This window comes from Ochotona princeps, chromosome 20, assembly GCF_030435755.1.
Source record: "Ochotona princeps isolate mOchPri1 chromosome 20, mOchPri1.hap1, whole genome shotgun sequence".
In the NCBI taxonomy this organism is placed as follows: Eukaryota; Metazoa; Chordata; class Mammalia; order Lagomorpha; family Ochotonidae; genus Ochotona; species Ochotona princeps.
In genome coordinates this window covers 4,288,915-4,305,720 of record NC_080851.1, presented here as the reverse complement: position 1 = coordinate 4,305,720, position 16,806 = coordinate 4,288,915, and positions in this window count along the sequence as shown.

The following is a 16,806-nucleotide window of genomic DNA, read 5'->3' as shown; positions in this document are numbered from 1 at the left end:
TCCACATGCTGATGGTTCGAGTCCCTTCAAAGGCATAGCAGCAGCCCAACACTGCTTCTTACGGGGAGATTAGGCACCCACAACAACAAGGCATGGTCCACAGGTCTAAGGGTCTGTGCCGTGACTCCCCCACGGGGCCCTGTCAGAGGTGCCAATCACTCTCTCTCTCTCTCTCTCTCTCTCTCTCTCTCTCTCCCACAAACACCTCAAGCAGCAGCACCTTGGCAAGGCCAGGTGGCAGGACAGCTCACAAAACTGGGACCTGCCATCAAGCCTCTTCTCATTCTAGGTCCTACTCAAGACTAGCAGGCTGACGTCTATGAGCAGGTGCTGGTGGCACAGCCAGATGAACAGGGTGTTGCCTCGAGTCCAACGAGGCCCACCAGACAGCGTGCCTTTGGGGATGCAGGGTCCAGGAGGAGTGAGTTCCACCAACAGATCCTACCTGGGAAGGGATGGTTTGGCATGCCCAAAACCACTTGGAAATTTCACGGAGGTAGAGGGCCCTGACCTTCTGTTGGATTGATTTCCTGCCCTCTGCCATACAAATGCCTTCTCAACAGGTCTAAAGTAGTGACTGCTTCTTTCCAGGAGGTCCAGTCAGCATAAGGCCATAAATGGAAAGGACTGTGGAGTGTCCCACAGGAAGAAAAGATGACTAAAATCCCTGAGTACTGAATTCTAACCAAGAGCTGCAGAATTGATTGATCCCTTGAGGTGAGACTGTTTCAGAAGGAGAAAAGCTATAAAATTTTAGGGAGTCTTTAAGGAGTTTGTGGAAAACACATAAGTAAACTCCACATGAATTTAAAAACTTTTTGAAACAAGGCAAATATTTCAATTCCATTTTCACAAGCTTTTTGATGTATCTTTGTATATGTAAAATCTTCAGTAAATCAATTTGGATTCCATAGAATAAGCAGCATAATATTTGAAGAGGCTAAGAAAATGCCAGGAAAAAAATGACACGTAACCATAACATATTTGGTTCTTTCCATTGAAGTTCAGAGTAACACAGTTCCTCAAAGACTCAACAAGGTCATTGCTCAGAATCCTCCGCCTACCAGGACCAAAATTTCACCCAAACATTTGGTCCAAATGGTGGCCTTAGGCTTCTCAGGTTTTCCAAATCTTTAAGAGCAGTAATTTCTGAGATTTTTCTGAAATGTGAATCCTTATTCTGGAATAACAATACTAAAAATTTTCCCAACTTAGATTCCACAGCATTTAAATCTCCCAGTGTCAGAGCTGCTGCCGTGGTCCAGTGGGTTAAACCATTTCCTGCAAAGCTGGTGTCTAATATGAGCGCCAGTTCAAGTCTGGCCTGTTCTGCCCCAGATCTAGCTCCCTGACAATGGCAGAAAGCACAGAAACGGCCCGGGTGCCCAGGCCCCTGCATCCTCGTGGGATCTCTAGATGAAACTCTTGGCCTCTGCCTTCAGCCTGGCCTGGCCTTCAAACTGGCAGCCCTTCAGAGAGAGAACCAGCAGACAGAAGGCCCCCTGTATCTCTCTCTCTCTCTTCCTTTCTCTCTCTAATCCTGCCTTTCAAATAAATAATAAAATAAATCTTTTTCAAAAATCTTCTGGGGCCTGGCAAGGTAGCCTAGTGGCTGAAGTCCTCACCTTGTGTGTGCCAGGATCCCATGTGGGTGCCGGTTCATGTCCTGGGTCCTCCACTTTCCTTTCAGCTCCTTGCTGGTGGGTTGAGAAAGTAGCAGAGGACAGCCCAAATTCTGGGGACCCCGCAGCCCTGTGGGAGACCCAGAAGAAGCTCCTGACTTCAGATTGGCTCAGCTCCGGCCATTGCAGCCACTTGGGGAGTGAACCAGCAGACAGAAGATCTCTCTGTCTCTTCTCTCTGTAAATCTGACTTTCCAATAAAAATAAATAAGTCTTTTTAAAAAATCTTCGAATGTGTTACTTGAAAGTGATGATCTATTCAATATTTTGTTTTTTAACTGATATATAAGAATTGAATGTATTTACAGAGTATCATGTGATGCTTTGGTACAGGTAGACATTTCACAGCATTCGCATCTATCCCTTCAAACATTTATTGCTTCTTACAGTGAAGCAGTCAAAAATCCTTCCATCTGTTTTAAGAAAATGCAGAAAAACATAATTATCTGTAGTCACCCTGTTCTGCAATAAAACACCAAGCCTTCTTTCTCGTCTCCCACATACTCCGCTTTCCCAGCTGTGTCTGTCGGCTGCTCTGCCAGCTCTGCTAACCAGCATTGCACGTTCAGCTTCCCCGAGCTTCGCCCTTTGCAGTTTGTTCATGTCAGCGAGGTCATGTGGTGCCTCTCGCGCTGTCAAAGAGAGACCTGCCTTCCCATGGAACCCACCTAACTGCCCAGCACCTTGTGAGCGGACAAAGAAAATGTGTACAGGTGGCCATCCGAGAGAATACGAGGCAGCCGTTGAAAAAAATGTCATGTTGTCATTTGCAAGAACACAGAGGAAGCCAGAGATGTGAAGCGAAAGAAGACGTGGCCAGACAGGACGACACGATCCACGCGCAGGTGAAATCCACAACCCAGGGGCCGATAACTCAGGCTTTTGAAAAATGTATATTCCTGCAATACCATACAAACTTCTCAATGTATAACCTCAAATCAGAGTGTGACACCCTCCATCTTCCCAGAATTGAGTCAAATCTCTGTGAAGTGGAACCATGATCAATTTTGAACTCCTGAAATATAAATAACCTCAGTACAGAAAAGTGGCCTTAATAACACGAAAGCTACAGATTCAGGCGCAATCAGAAAGCAGCAGGTACAAGAAGAGGGAAACGGGGAGAACCTCTCAGGAGCTGACCTGCAACAAAGAGGAAGGACTTTTCCATATGCCACACCTTAACACCTTCACCAAAGCTCTCCTTTGGGGGGCAAAAAGGAGAGGGAGACAGAGTTTTGATCATTCAGATTTGAAACCACGTAGTATCAGGAACCAAGCACAGACTTCGCGTTCTGTGATCTGAAGTCTGTGAACTTGGAGGTGTGTCTCCTGAAACCCCCTAGGCACAGTTTCCTGCCGGGCACCAGCCCACTGACTCAAGCAACCGTGGCAGGAGCTATGCAGCACCCCAGTTCTGCACTGAAATCACTCTCTTACGTACCGAGGGGTAACTCCCTGGCTTGCAGCCAGAATCTCTGGCGTGCGATTTGCAAGTGGCATAAGCAATTACTTTACAGTGTGTTCCTCCTACACGCTGGGATAGAGCGTCATTGTCGCAAAACAGCGAGCGCTCAGTGGCACTGGCTGCCTCGGCCCCTGGTAGCCGGAGGCTCTGCCTGCCATTGGAGTCCTGGTCCCGGGTGCCCCGGCTCGTATTTTCTCACTAATGAGGTGGCGCCTGGCTCGCCAGGGTTCATTCTAAACCCAAGTACTCATCCTGTGCTTTGCTGTTTCCTTCACGGAACGTCAGTGCGCATTATATCTAAAGGAAATTTTATACAAATCATTGAAATTTCTGGCAAAGAAGTTTGGCAGACATCTGGAAAAAAGGCAGCCTTGTTTATCCCCACGTATTTTTGCTCCATGCCTGCGCTTCTTTTATGAAAAGACAATATGCAAGTTGCTGTGAGCCATAGGCGTGTCTTGATCAAAAGGTCTCTTCCTTGTATGGTTGGCTGCTTTATCTCTGCGTTCCGCAGGCCACATTGTGGTGTAGACCAGTCACATGGATTAAATCAACAGCATTGACTGTTGGCAGGCAAATAGAACCTGCACCGCTAAGTAGGAGCATAAATATAGCTTCACAAGGAAGCAGTCAGTCAGGGTGCTGACTGTACATCTGTGGCTGCTGGGCTGGCTGCAGTCTTCCCCATGGCGGTTTCTATTCTATGTCTCCTGATATGTTCTCTTTGGCAAAGGTTTTATGGGGTGGGTTTCCTGGAGTGATAGAGGACGCTTTTCTACCCTCAGTGAGTGGCAACAGCGATTGATCTTAACAGCACCTTAGAAAATTCTGGTGGAAATCTCTCCTCGGTTGAGGTTTTTAGATATTGGCGCTATAAGTCAATAAGGAGTTCCATATTTCAAAGTACTGTGCTTGGAAGAGTGCCCAGAGTAAAGAAAACATTAATAGGCACAAAAAAGCCAGCATATGGATGCTATAAGGGATATAATAAGCAAATGTCCAAAGAAAGTAGTGGAACCTTCCAATCAAAGGGCATGAGGGGCAGCAAAGAAAACAGGCTTGTTCTTTCAGCTTCTGCCAAAATGTGTGGACAAAACAAGCTAAGGAGTAAATCCAGCAGCAGCTGCAAACTGTGCAAGGGAGAGGAGTGGCCACCAGCTTCCTTTAAAATAATGAAACACTATTTATGTCTTAGCCTGATTGTAATCACAGCCTATGTTACTTGATCCCAGGGTCTACCAGGCCCACCCTAGATTAATATCATTAAGTTGTACTAAAGTGTCCACACGGAAGGAACGAAGCAGTAAGGAGCTGTTTCCTTAGAAGGGCCAATTTCCCAACGAAGAGCCACAGTAGGTCCTGAAGTCAGTCAGTGGAGACGTGTGTACAAGCCACCTGCCAGACACAGCTGTGGGGGACAGCACACACTGCTTCCCTGAAGGCGTGTGAAAGCTAGTTAAAAATGGCTACTTTGTTGTTGTTGCTGTTCCCACCAGGGCAACCACTACAAGATTGTTAATTAAGAAGAATCTTCGATCGCGATTTCTAAAGAATAGTTCCAACTCGCAGGACTGTGTAAAAATGTTAGATTATTTTGTGTGGTTCTCATAGTTTTTAGGTGAAGATGTTGTGAATTTTTATGTATTTGTTTTTAAGAGGTCAAGAGACAAAGCGCTCTCACCTGCTGGCTGCCTTGCCTGCAGCAGCTGGGGCTGGACCCGACTACACATGGGGTGTGGGGACTCCATCGAAGTGTGCCATACAGGTAGCAGGGACTCAGTTATCTGAGCCATTGCTTGTGCTTCCAAGGCTCTGCAGTAGTGGCAAACTATAGTCAGGAGCAGACCTGGCACCTGAACCCACGTGCTCTGAAGGCTTTGTAACCACTAGGCCCTAAGCCCACTCTACACGTGAGAAATCTCCGCATATTTTATAAGCTTCATGGATGTTTTTGATGGTGGGACACAGTTCATCTACAAAGTAGGAGGTTTTGTTACTTGTCCCTCCCAACCAGCAGACTGCCATATAGGTCTACTCAAGGACAGGAAGCTGGAACTGCAATAGGCCGCTTCTTCGTGTGGGAAGTTTGGGGTTGTCTCAGTTCCTCCAGCCACCTCTGGACTGGCTGTGTTGGCTGCTGTTGTCAGCTCTGGGATCTTCCCGGCCAGTGTACAGCAGCGTGGTGTGCTGACCAGCGATGTGACCCGGTATGGGCATGTTCAGCAGAACCGACTCACCTCAACTCAGGGCCTCCCAGGTGGGTCAAGACCAGACACACACACTACAAAACAGTCTTCATGATTTATTCATTCATACTTTTAATTTTTAGTGCACATTATGTCCAGGACAGACCCTGAGAAGATTAGGATGAAGACAATTCCAGTCCAGTGGGAGACAAGGCAAATTACGGGAGCATGGCTAGAAACATTGTAAGAGAGATGTGACCTTCAGCACAATGGGGACAAAGGTAAGGGGCCGCCTGAACAGTCCCGACGAACCAGCAAAGCTGCGAGCACTATGAACAAGGGCAAAGGAGTAAGACATAATTAGCAAATCAGAAACAAGCCTGGAAATTAAAAGTGCACTTCATGAATAAGTAAAAACCCAGGAAGGTAGACATTTGCTCATGTCACAAACATAACAAAGAAACAAGATTTTTTCCACATTCGGAGTTTGCCTGTCTTTGTCCTTGTATGGTCAACATCCTCTTTGTTTACTCATAACTTGGCAAACACTTGACAGTCTTCAATGATATATTCATATCAGCACTTGGATAATGTGGTCAGAGTGGTCTAGCATAATAAATGATAGGAGAGGCTATAAAAATAGCATTCTATTCTCTCATGGTGGATGCATAACCTTCCTTCTAAAATAGTAGGCCTCTAGGTCCCCTTAGATCTAGTCTGAGAATTTTAAACTTCGGTCTTCTCATCTAGACCTGGGGCAGAGGTTTGCAGGAATGGACAAAAACAAATGCAAACATAAAATGAACTGGGACTACACAAAGGTATAAATGATTTTTTCTAAATAATAAATGTTAAACCCAATGAAAAGGAAGGGACAGATTCAGATTGTCATAACACATAAAAGGAGTGAGCCAAATCCAGGACTTCAGAATGGAAACTCACCCTGACCACGGGCTGGGGAGGAAGTCCCCAGTAGCGTTGGTGACGTGATCTGTGCGTACAGCTCAAGCCCCTGGGGACAAAACACGTTAACGTCGGAGTATTACCTTACAAAATCCACACTTTCTGCCTCCACTTCCTAACGTTAAAATCGGTCTAGGTTGAAGAAAACATAGTAGGGCAGTCAATTTCTATTTAATAGAAGCTATATTGTAATCTTTCATTTTAACCTTATAAGAGTTGGAGATGCTATATTGATACAAAAATTTTACATGAGACAAAACTTTCACTATTTGAAATCATTATTTATCATCAGAATCATATTAAATACCTGTAGCTCTAGAGCTCCTTCTATGGGGCAATTCATAATGCAGCTTAGAGAAAGATACTGTGCTTACTTCCTATCATTGCAATGAAATAAACTATCTATGAAGGAATAGAGAAAATAGCTACATTGCAATTTAGGAAATAATTGTTTTTAAAGATATTAAAGTCAGAATTTATAACCTTCCCAAAAAGTAAAGTCCAGGCCTATATGCCTTTTGTGATAAAATTTTCTATTACAGAATAGAAGATGTAATTTGCATTCAAACCCCTTTGAGAATAGAAAAGAAATGCTTCCTGGTTCATTCTTACTATTAACATAATAATCATAATAATATGTGATATAAACTTTATAAGAATGGAGAATAATGACATTTCTCATGCATACAAAATCAAAACAAAATATTCACACATACAGCCTATAAGTATTTGTATGTATACATATATATAAAATCAAGTACGAAAGGGTCATTTTATAAGTTTAATCAAATTATGCCAAAGAGAATCAGCATAATTTATCACTTTAATGGATGATCAGCTCCAAAAGCAGTACAAATATTTGCTAAAATTCAACCACCATTTCTCAAAGAACCAGAAATAGAAGGGATCTTCCTTGATCTCAGTGATTAAGGAAACCACCACCAAAAACTCAACATGAACATTGTACTTACGGGCAAAATGGGGTCTGCTGCTTGAGACAGGAAAACGACAAAGATGCCTGTTCTTGTGACGTCTTTTCAACATTTTTCCGCAGGTCCTAGCCTACAAGAGAAAAAGTAGAAAGAAAGAAGTGATGTTATTTTTACTACATAGAACATCAAGGGTCCGGTGTGATGGCTCAGTGGCTACATTTTTACCTTGTGAACACCAAGATCCCATATGGACATCAGTTCAGCTGCCCCACTTCCTATCAAGCTGCCTGCTTGTGGCCTGATATAGCCGTCCAAGATGATCCAAAGCCCTAGGACCCTGCGTTCACATGGGAGACCCAGGCCTTGGGCTCCTGCACTCACATGGGAGACCCAGGAGCTCCTGGCTTCAGATCGGTGCAGCTCCAGCTCTGGCAGCCACTTGAAGTGAGAACCAGCAGATGGAGGATATTTCTGTCTGTGTCTCCATAAATCTAATCTGCCTTTCCAATAAAAAATAAATAAATCTTTTTTAAAAGAGCATAGACTATTGGAAAGAATCTGTAAGCTATCCTTAATAAAAGATGAGATTTTAAAAAATGTGGATGGTCAGAAACAATTCAAATTTTTTTTCAATGATAGAACAAGCTAATTTTTAATCATCTAAGAAATTGTATAATATTTCTCACAGTTACTGAATTAATTAATAATTGCACCAACACTGTATAGTAGTTCCCATTCTTTTTTTTATCTTTTTTTTTATTCATTAATTACATTGTATTACATGACACAATTTCATAGGTACTGGGATTCTCCCCCCTTCACCCCAAACCCTTCCCCCATGGTGAATTCCTCCACCTTGATGCATAACCACAGCTCAGGTTCCGTTGGGATTCCCTAATTACAAGCTCACACCATACAGAGTCCAGCATCCCACTGTCCAGTCAAGTTCAACGGCCTCTTAGGGAGGCCCTCTCAGGTTTGAAGGCAGACCCAGCAGAGTGTCACCTCTATCAATTAGAAGCTCCAACATATCATCAGCAACAGTCCAGGTACGATGAGACTGGTGCAGAGTCCACTGATTGGACACAGTCACAGTTCCTCCGACAGGACACTGACCCTACAAATAAACGCAGGAAGCATGGAGGTAAACAACCCAGAAGAGGCTTTGGAAAGTGACCCACTGGCATACATTTGGCTCGGGTTGGGGGCAGACCAGGCTGAGTCAGTTCACGTCATCCACCGGCAAGTCCGAGTGCTGGAACTGTTTGGGGGCCTGGCCAGGTTTGGTTGCGATAAAAAACAGAACAAAACACAAAATGCCAAGGCGAAATGGCCTGTGCCAGTAGGGAATGCAGCACCCAACCAGCACACCTCCCACTGGTTTAGGTGAGGGACTAGTGTGTGATGGGCAGAGCCGGGGAGAGCTGCAATACTCATTGGTTCCAATGGAGGTCGGGGCTCAGAATAGATCCAACCCAGGGGTTACAACAATTCAAATTTTTAAAAATACTTCTAAGCCATAATCAGTCATATTTGCTAAATACTTTTCAGAGAGGTTTTAGAATAATACTGACAGCTTTTAAAAGATAGAAATAATTCAAGATAGTCTACTGCTCATGAATTCGAAAATTCAATATTGTTCTCCCAAATTAAATTACAACCTCCATGCAAATTTCAGATGCTTCCGTTTTGTGGAAATGGAGAAGTCGTCCCAATGATCACATGTAAATAAGAAGGGTCTAGATTGGGAGATTCAAATTTTAAGAAGAAGTTGGAGAACTTCGCTAGGTTTCAAGGCATACAGTAAAGCTGAAATAATAAAATTGAGTACACAAAAATGCACATTTGGTTTATGACAAAGGCACCCCAGTAAATGGGAGAGGGACAACAAACAGGACTAGGACACTTGGATATTCATTTTCTAAATTTGATTTCTAAGACCATGTGTTCTTCAAACACTTTTTAGAGAAAAACTATCAAGCATTTTCAGGGCCTTATAATAGAAAATATTGTCTTGCATAAGATGCCAAAAAGTACACTTTGGAAAGTCACTGGCACGTGCAAGATGTTGTAAAACAGCAACAGAAACCCCACCATCTTGGTGATCGAACTACTTCACAAGCTAACCACAAACCTCTGTACTTGGGTTATTCTTCAGAGAATGAGCATTTTTCTCTAATATGGGCAGTTTAAATCAAGCTCCACAGTTTCACAGGACAATTTTCAGCTTTCGTTTTGCATTATAGAAACCACGACAATTTGCTAAAATGTTTTTCACTTCAATGCCACAATCTAAAAAACCTAAGCAATTCATAATATATCAATTGTAGATCTTAAACATTCTAATAAGCTGTGATAAAGCACTGCTTCTGTTATGACTTTGTAACACACACTTATTCCTGTATCACAATAAAATCTGAATCATGCTGTATTTGGAAGGGAAATTAGAAATGCAATAAAAATACAAAATTTCCTATAAAATTTATACATTTTACCCAAAAACCTCAGACCATTTCATGCTTAATGCTGTATTAGTAGCAAAAAAAAATCAAGTATTATTTTGACAAGGAAAGAACTTAGTTACCTTCGACGTTTTCCTATAATTTATTCTGTCTCCACGTTCTACACTGTTCAGTTCCCTTTTCAGCAGAAAGCAAAGCTTGAACTTACCCCGCAGCACGTGGACCATGAGTTTTGTGCCCAGGGGTGAGGAACTGCGTGAGCCTGCTTCCACAGCTGCCCTGCCCTCCTGGGGCGCGGGGGCACGGGGGCAGGATGCCGCCCCCGGAGAGCCCACTGATGGTAGCACGCACGGCAGAGGCTCTGACAGCTGTGATGGAGGACTCACGTTGTCTCTGCCAGGTCACGGGGAGGATGCCAGCTCTCGGGGCAAAGCCCACACAAGCACAGCAAACTACCATCTGTGTAATGGATGTAACCTGTCAATGACGTTAAAATGATGAACTCGGTAAATTGCTGAGCCTGACATGCTTATTCTGAGACTTATTCTGATATTATAATAAAATTTGTAAAATCAACATACAGATACGACTTTAGCTTGTCAACATTTGAAATAATTTTATGTACAAAATTGTATTTCCTATTTTTAGAAGCATATTTTAAAACTTGAAATACTTTACACACATTTTTTAAGGATCACAAAAAGTGTAATGTCTCATTATAAAACAAAATGAAATACATCCTCTAAAATGCCCAGCCTTTCTATCCTTTTTTTTTCTTATTTTTATTGGAAAGGCAGATATACAGAGAGGAGGAGAGACAGAGAGGAAGATCTTCCATTCGATAATTCACTCTCCAAGCAGCTGCAATAGCCAGAGCTGTGCCAATTCGAAGCCAAGAGCCCAGAGCCTCTTCCAGGTCTCCCACGTGGGTGCAGGGTCCCAAATATTTGGGCCGTCCCCGACTGCTTTCCCAGGCCACAAGCAGGGAGCTGGATGGGAAGTGGAGCAGCCGGGATTAGAACCGGCGTCCATATGGGATCCCGGGGCGTTCAAGGTGAGGACTTTAGCCGCTAGGCAATGCCGCCAGGCCTCCATTCTATCTTTTTAATAAATGTAAAACTTGGAAAAAAATAAAGAAGATTCTAAATCATAACACGGTGAGAGAAGACGACGTTTCTGCTGTTTGTACTGAGTACAGCTCGGGGGCTTTCTTGTCATGGCTGCCGCCTGCAAAGGAACCTTCAATAGTCACTGCACCTGCTCTTTCTAGCGTGAGAAGACAGCACGCAAGTTACAGCGTGGTGTATACACAAAGTCAGACACACAACAAGACGCAGGGGCTGAGTTAGAACAGCAAAAGGGACTTGCATGAGACATACATGGACCATGTGTGGGGCATATGCAGGACATGCATGGACCATGTGTGGGACATGCATGGACCATGTGTGGGACATGCATGAGACCTGTGTGCGTGTCTGAACACAAACTTCACGCACCACATGGGTCCTTGGCATCAGAGAATGCCACCATGGTGTAGGAGAAAATTCAATTACTTTAATCCTCCTGGAATACAAAGTTGGTTCCACTAATACATGCAGCTCATAGGTGTCGTCATAGTGAACATGTTGTAGGATTTTCACAGTGGTTATTTGTTCCAGATGATTTAAATCAAACCACAGTACTGCTGTGGCTGCTAAGATTCAACAAAAACTTGGTTGGCTTTCCATGGCTATAGATGATTGGGCTTAAGGGGTATTAACTGATAAGGACAATGAGAACAAAATTTAAACTGATAAAAGTTGTGAGGTATATTTTGATATGTGATTTATAGTAATTGTTGATTTTATGAAATATTATCTATACATTTTTGGACAGATTATTTGATTTTAGTAAAATCTTTGCTAACAACCTTGAGTTATTCTTTACAATAAAAGTTTGAGCTACTTTAAAAACACTGCAAATCCAAGAAATAAGAAATGTAATTGTTAATATCTATTATATCTTTTTGCTAAATATAATTTTTAACAAGTAAATCATTTTATTAAATTATTTTCCTCTGAGAATTTACTATAATCTAACATTTCAATTAAAATAATAAAAACTCTAAAAAACTCATTAAGTAAAAGTTTTCGCATTTATTTGAATCAAATTAGATTCTGTACTAGAAATAATATATTTTAAAATGGATTTTGGGGAATTGGACTGGGGGATGGGAGGGCAAGTTCTGTTCAGGCAAGACTGCAGAACCACCTGATGAGTGCAAAATCTGGAGCTGGGGGTGGGCCTATTGCGGAAACTATGGGTATCTCTCTGATGGGTTTCCATTCCCACTGGTGAACATGAGAAACAGGGCTGGGGCAGGTCTGGAAAGACAGGTAGTGGCACCTTCCAGAATGAGTGTGAGCTGGAGAGTGGGGTTGGTTGGGCTGAGCTAGGTTTCAACATCTGTTGACATATACAAGAGCTGAATAGGATGTAGGACAGACTGAGGCAGTCTGCTGCACTTACCAGCAGGCACAGGAACCAGGGCTGGGACCTAGCCTGATGGGGGTTGTTGGGGATCACCCTGACTAGACTGCAGGTTCTGCTGGTGAATGTGAGTGTGTAGTAGGCAGGGTCGGGCTGGGCCACAGTATTCATGATTTACATAAGGGATGGGGCTGTGTAGGCTGACACGGATGACAGACTGGCAATCACACACAAGAGCTAGATGTGGGATTGCCGCAGGTGAGGTTTCTATGGGAGTCCTCCCAACTGGACGGCTGGACTCAGAGAACTCCAACCATGGGGAGAATTGTAGGATCAATGGACTGCCCGGGGAGTGCATGTGTCAGAACTGGACCTCCTAAGAGGCTAAGATGGAGCAGTGAACAGCATGCCCAGATACACATGGAGGACGTGGCCATTGGGGGCTGCAGAGGACATCTGATGCCCTAGCAGGGGAAGGACAGCAGAACAGCTGCTCAACTGCCACAACCAAGCATTGACAGTAAATATCTGGGTAAATGGAGACTCTGGGGGGGATTGTGTCAGCAGATGGACCTCGGAAGGATTTCTTATCCTTGGATCGGCGATATCGCAGCATTTCAGAACTAAGGAAACCACTCGAACAGAACCCTTGGAGCAGGCCCCACATCAGGGACCCTGGGGTGGCATCAGGTGGCCATTCCCCTTCCCAGGTACTAGGCTGATGGGGAGGCTGGGTACAACTTTCCCCTAATTTGGAAGATTTGGAAACAATGGTCTCACCCTGGTCAACTGTGTAAACATCATCAAAAATAAAATAATACATATTTCCAAATACTTCTAAGAAAGTTCTCTTTGAAAAATTTCCACGTGACACAGAAAGGTTTTTTTACATGAAATTATCATATGCAGCTAAAATCATAAGATTTCCTATTTCAGAGCCCAGCATGATGGCCTAGTGTCTAAATCCTCACCTTATAAGCACCGGGATCCCATGTGTCCTGGCTGCTCCACTTCCCTTCCAGCTCCCTGCTTGTGGCCTGGGAAAGCAATTGGGGATGACCTAAAACCCTGGGAGCCTGCACCCACATGGGAGACCTGGAACAAGCTCCTGGCTCCTGGCTTCCGATCAGCTTATCTTCAACCTTTGCAGCTACTTGTGGAGTGAACCAGGGGATGGAAGATCTTTCTGCCTCTCCTTCTCTCTGTAAATCTGTCTTTCCCAATTTGTTTTTTAAAATCCCATCTCATATAAGTAGCTAAATTGTCTATCAATTTTTACAACTGCAAATTTGAGATTTTCTCTAATCTGATACTAGAAACCACATACATGTTTTCTGGAAAAGTAAAAAGCAATTTGCTTTTCTAACAGCAACTGTGTCTTCTTGAGTTTCTAAAATCTTCATTTATTTTACTTTATTCATCGGAAAGGCAGAGAGAGACAGTGACCTTCTATCTGCTGATTCAGTCCACAAATACTCACACAGCCAGGGGCAGGCCAGGCCGACGCACAATCCCAGACCTCAAGCTGGGTCTCTCATGGGGATGGCTGGGACTCAAGTGTGTGAACCATCACCGACTGTGACCTCCAAGTCCATTTCTAACACCTTCCCTCCCTTGGAGTGAAACTCAGCAGTCCAACATTGCGAGTCTCAAAGTAGGTCCCCTCTGGGTGCAGCAAGTGAGGAGCCAAAGTTAGGATCCAAAGGATTCCTAATGCCCTGCCACGCTCATTTCTCCCTCTAGAGAGAACCCCCAAAACATCTGCAAGAAATGTTTGAGAATGTGTGGAACACAGTATTTAAATATCTGGGCGAGATGTTTCTCAAACAGTCATTGTTGTAATTTTTAAAAAACCTACATGTGCTGCCTGGAATCCATATCTCCAGCATTTCCCCGAAGTATTCTGCTCCAAACCAGAAAATTTCCTGCAGAATTATCACATTCTCTGTCTTCCTCAAAGCTGCACGTGCCAACTGTCTTTGCAGAGATGGACACGCCTCTTCCTGTGCTCCTGCACAGTCCTCTGAAGGAACTGGGGAAGTGGAAAGTTGACTATAGGATGGTCGGAGATACACCAGAGTAACCTTACAGCTTCAGACAGTGAAGACGAACTGCTCGTGTACATACTGGAAGGACCCAGCGTATGAAATCCATTTGCTTTCAAGTCTCTTTCTTCGAGGAAGCAGGAAGCTCCTGTCACAAAAGGTACGGGCAGGAGGCTTGCCTGAGTAGGAATCTTGCAAAGTGTTTCTTCAGCACAGAGTATCCATTTTTAGCTTTAAATTAAGTGTGATAGGCACTTTTATCGCATGAAATTTCATTTTAATGAGAAGATAACTAGAGCAAATATAATTTTTAAAAATTAATTTGCCAGGAAAAAATCAATTAATTTTTCAAATTGTATTTTCAAGGAAAACCTCACGTATTTTGCCTTACATTTTCATCTTACAAACTACAGCCAAACCTCTAAGCACATCATCAGGCTATGTGTGCCTCGGTAGGAAGTGTAGAATTGGATTCAGAAAGGGTGGGAGTTTTGTCAGCGGCATGAAAAGATTCAAGAAGTAATGCCTGTTTGTTCTCTATGGGTGAGGAAACAAGGCCTTCAATTCAAGTGAATGTCCCTTCTCAGCCGTATCTACTACTTCAGGTAGCGGAAAACTATTATGCACTTCCCTATCATTTTTAATGGAAGATTTTCACTTTTATTGGATTTCTTAAGTTTTTGTGAGAGTTTTATTCCCACCGCACCCTACTCATTTATCATATCTGATTTCCTGCGGCTTGTAGTTTTAGGGAGATTTGTTAAGAATCAAGAGTGACAGAAAGGAAGACAGAGGAAAATCTTACATGACTTTCGTGCAGAAGTTACTCTTTTGAAGTCTGTTACAAACAAATGCCATTTGGAACTTGAGAAGAACTCCAGAGAGATCTAAAGATGAGCTAAAGATTTCATTTTTGCTTTTCCACACTGCCACGAAAAGTTTTAAAGAGATTTTAAGGATTAATTTGAATATACCTTAGGCTTGTTCCCATTGGGAGGAAAATGAAGCCATTGCCAATTGCCCATGGATTGTTGGGGGTTGGGGGGGTTGACAGTGTGTGTTTGAGTGTGTATGTGAAGGGGCCAAGGCAAGGCAGGACAGGGAGAAGAGAAACACATTTAAACTATGAGAGGAGAAAACAAGGTTTGTTTAGAAAGGATTCAGGAGACAAATTGGGACAAATGCATGCAAAAAGCAGTGCTCTAAGAGACTGGGGATTTTGACCATTGGCGGACACCACATGGTCTGACACTGAGGGCTGTCCAGTCTTGGGGTAACAAGGATGAAATGTGAGGTTGCATGGTGTCACGGGCGCGGGCAGCTTTTGATCAGGCTCCTTTTCAGCTGGGTCTGGAATGTGGGCTGCTCAGGCTCATTCACTGTTGTAAGTGTCACAAGGGCTGTTTGTTCACGTTGTTCTGATATGTCATCACTTTTCTGGGCTCATTAGAAAGATAAACATGGTTTATACCTGCCAGTTACAGTCAACTCAGCAGGCATTTAAATCATGAAAGGTGTGTGTTCCTCATCCAAAGAGAAGCAGCTGTGCAAGCAGCAGCCTCTTAGATCTAGAACAAATAGGAATTATTATGCCTTTCCTGGTGGTCAATTAATCACCTGGAGGTTTGCATATGCTCCAGGCTGTGAGAGACCTCTATGCTCCTCTCACTCATGCTTTTTTCCTTGCTAGTTCAGCTTGGAATCGTTCGCATGTTATCAGTTTCTTACACTGCTGCCCACTGAGGTCATACAGGAAGGTGTTTGTACTTCAGGGCCGGCACGCACATGGCTGGGCCTCCTCTGCGAGGTCATTTCTCAGCACTGGTTACCTTCTTTGGGTGGGGCCTAATGTGACTTTTACCATTCATTTGTCAAACTGCTTTGCACTGCAAAATTTTTTTTGCCTACACACATATTATCTCCCCAAATACAGTTCAAAATACCTGAAAACCATGCCTTTTCCAACATCTCTGTATTCTCCAACCCTTTAAGCCTCTCATTCACTGGCTCTTGACAAGCAACATGAAGGTTCTCAACCTACAACATTTTTTTCTGCAAATATTTCACTTTATTTTTACTTAGGACTCCTGTTCATGATCCAGATAAGATATTCAATGCATTTAAATAAATTCTCATGTTTAATGATCCTATGCTATAATTTACAAGTCAAATTCCACAGACCCTAGAGACAGGGGTCGATGACTGGTATATTTCTAAAATGTTTCCAAATATGTGCATTCTACATCCATCAAAATGATTTATCATCTAGGGACAAATCCACCTGGCAGCATAAGAGCAGCGAGGCACCTGCTCTGCCAGCTGCATAATCTCCGTCCATCTCAACATCCGGTTCTTCAGCTATAACAATGGATTTGGAACGTCGAGAGAAATGTCTTGCAAAAACTCACCAACATTACATCTTTTAAAACGTCATTTTCCTACTCTTCCATTGCCAAATTTGCAGTTCACTTAACCAATATTTATTGTGCACATATCATAAATTAGTCATTTTATACATTAATGTTATGTCATAACCTTTAAAACAAAATCATTGGACTGGAGTTTGCATTATATTCCCATGATTGCAGAGAGTCAGGGAGAG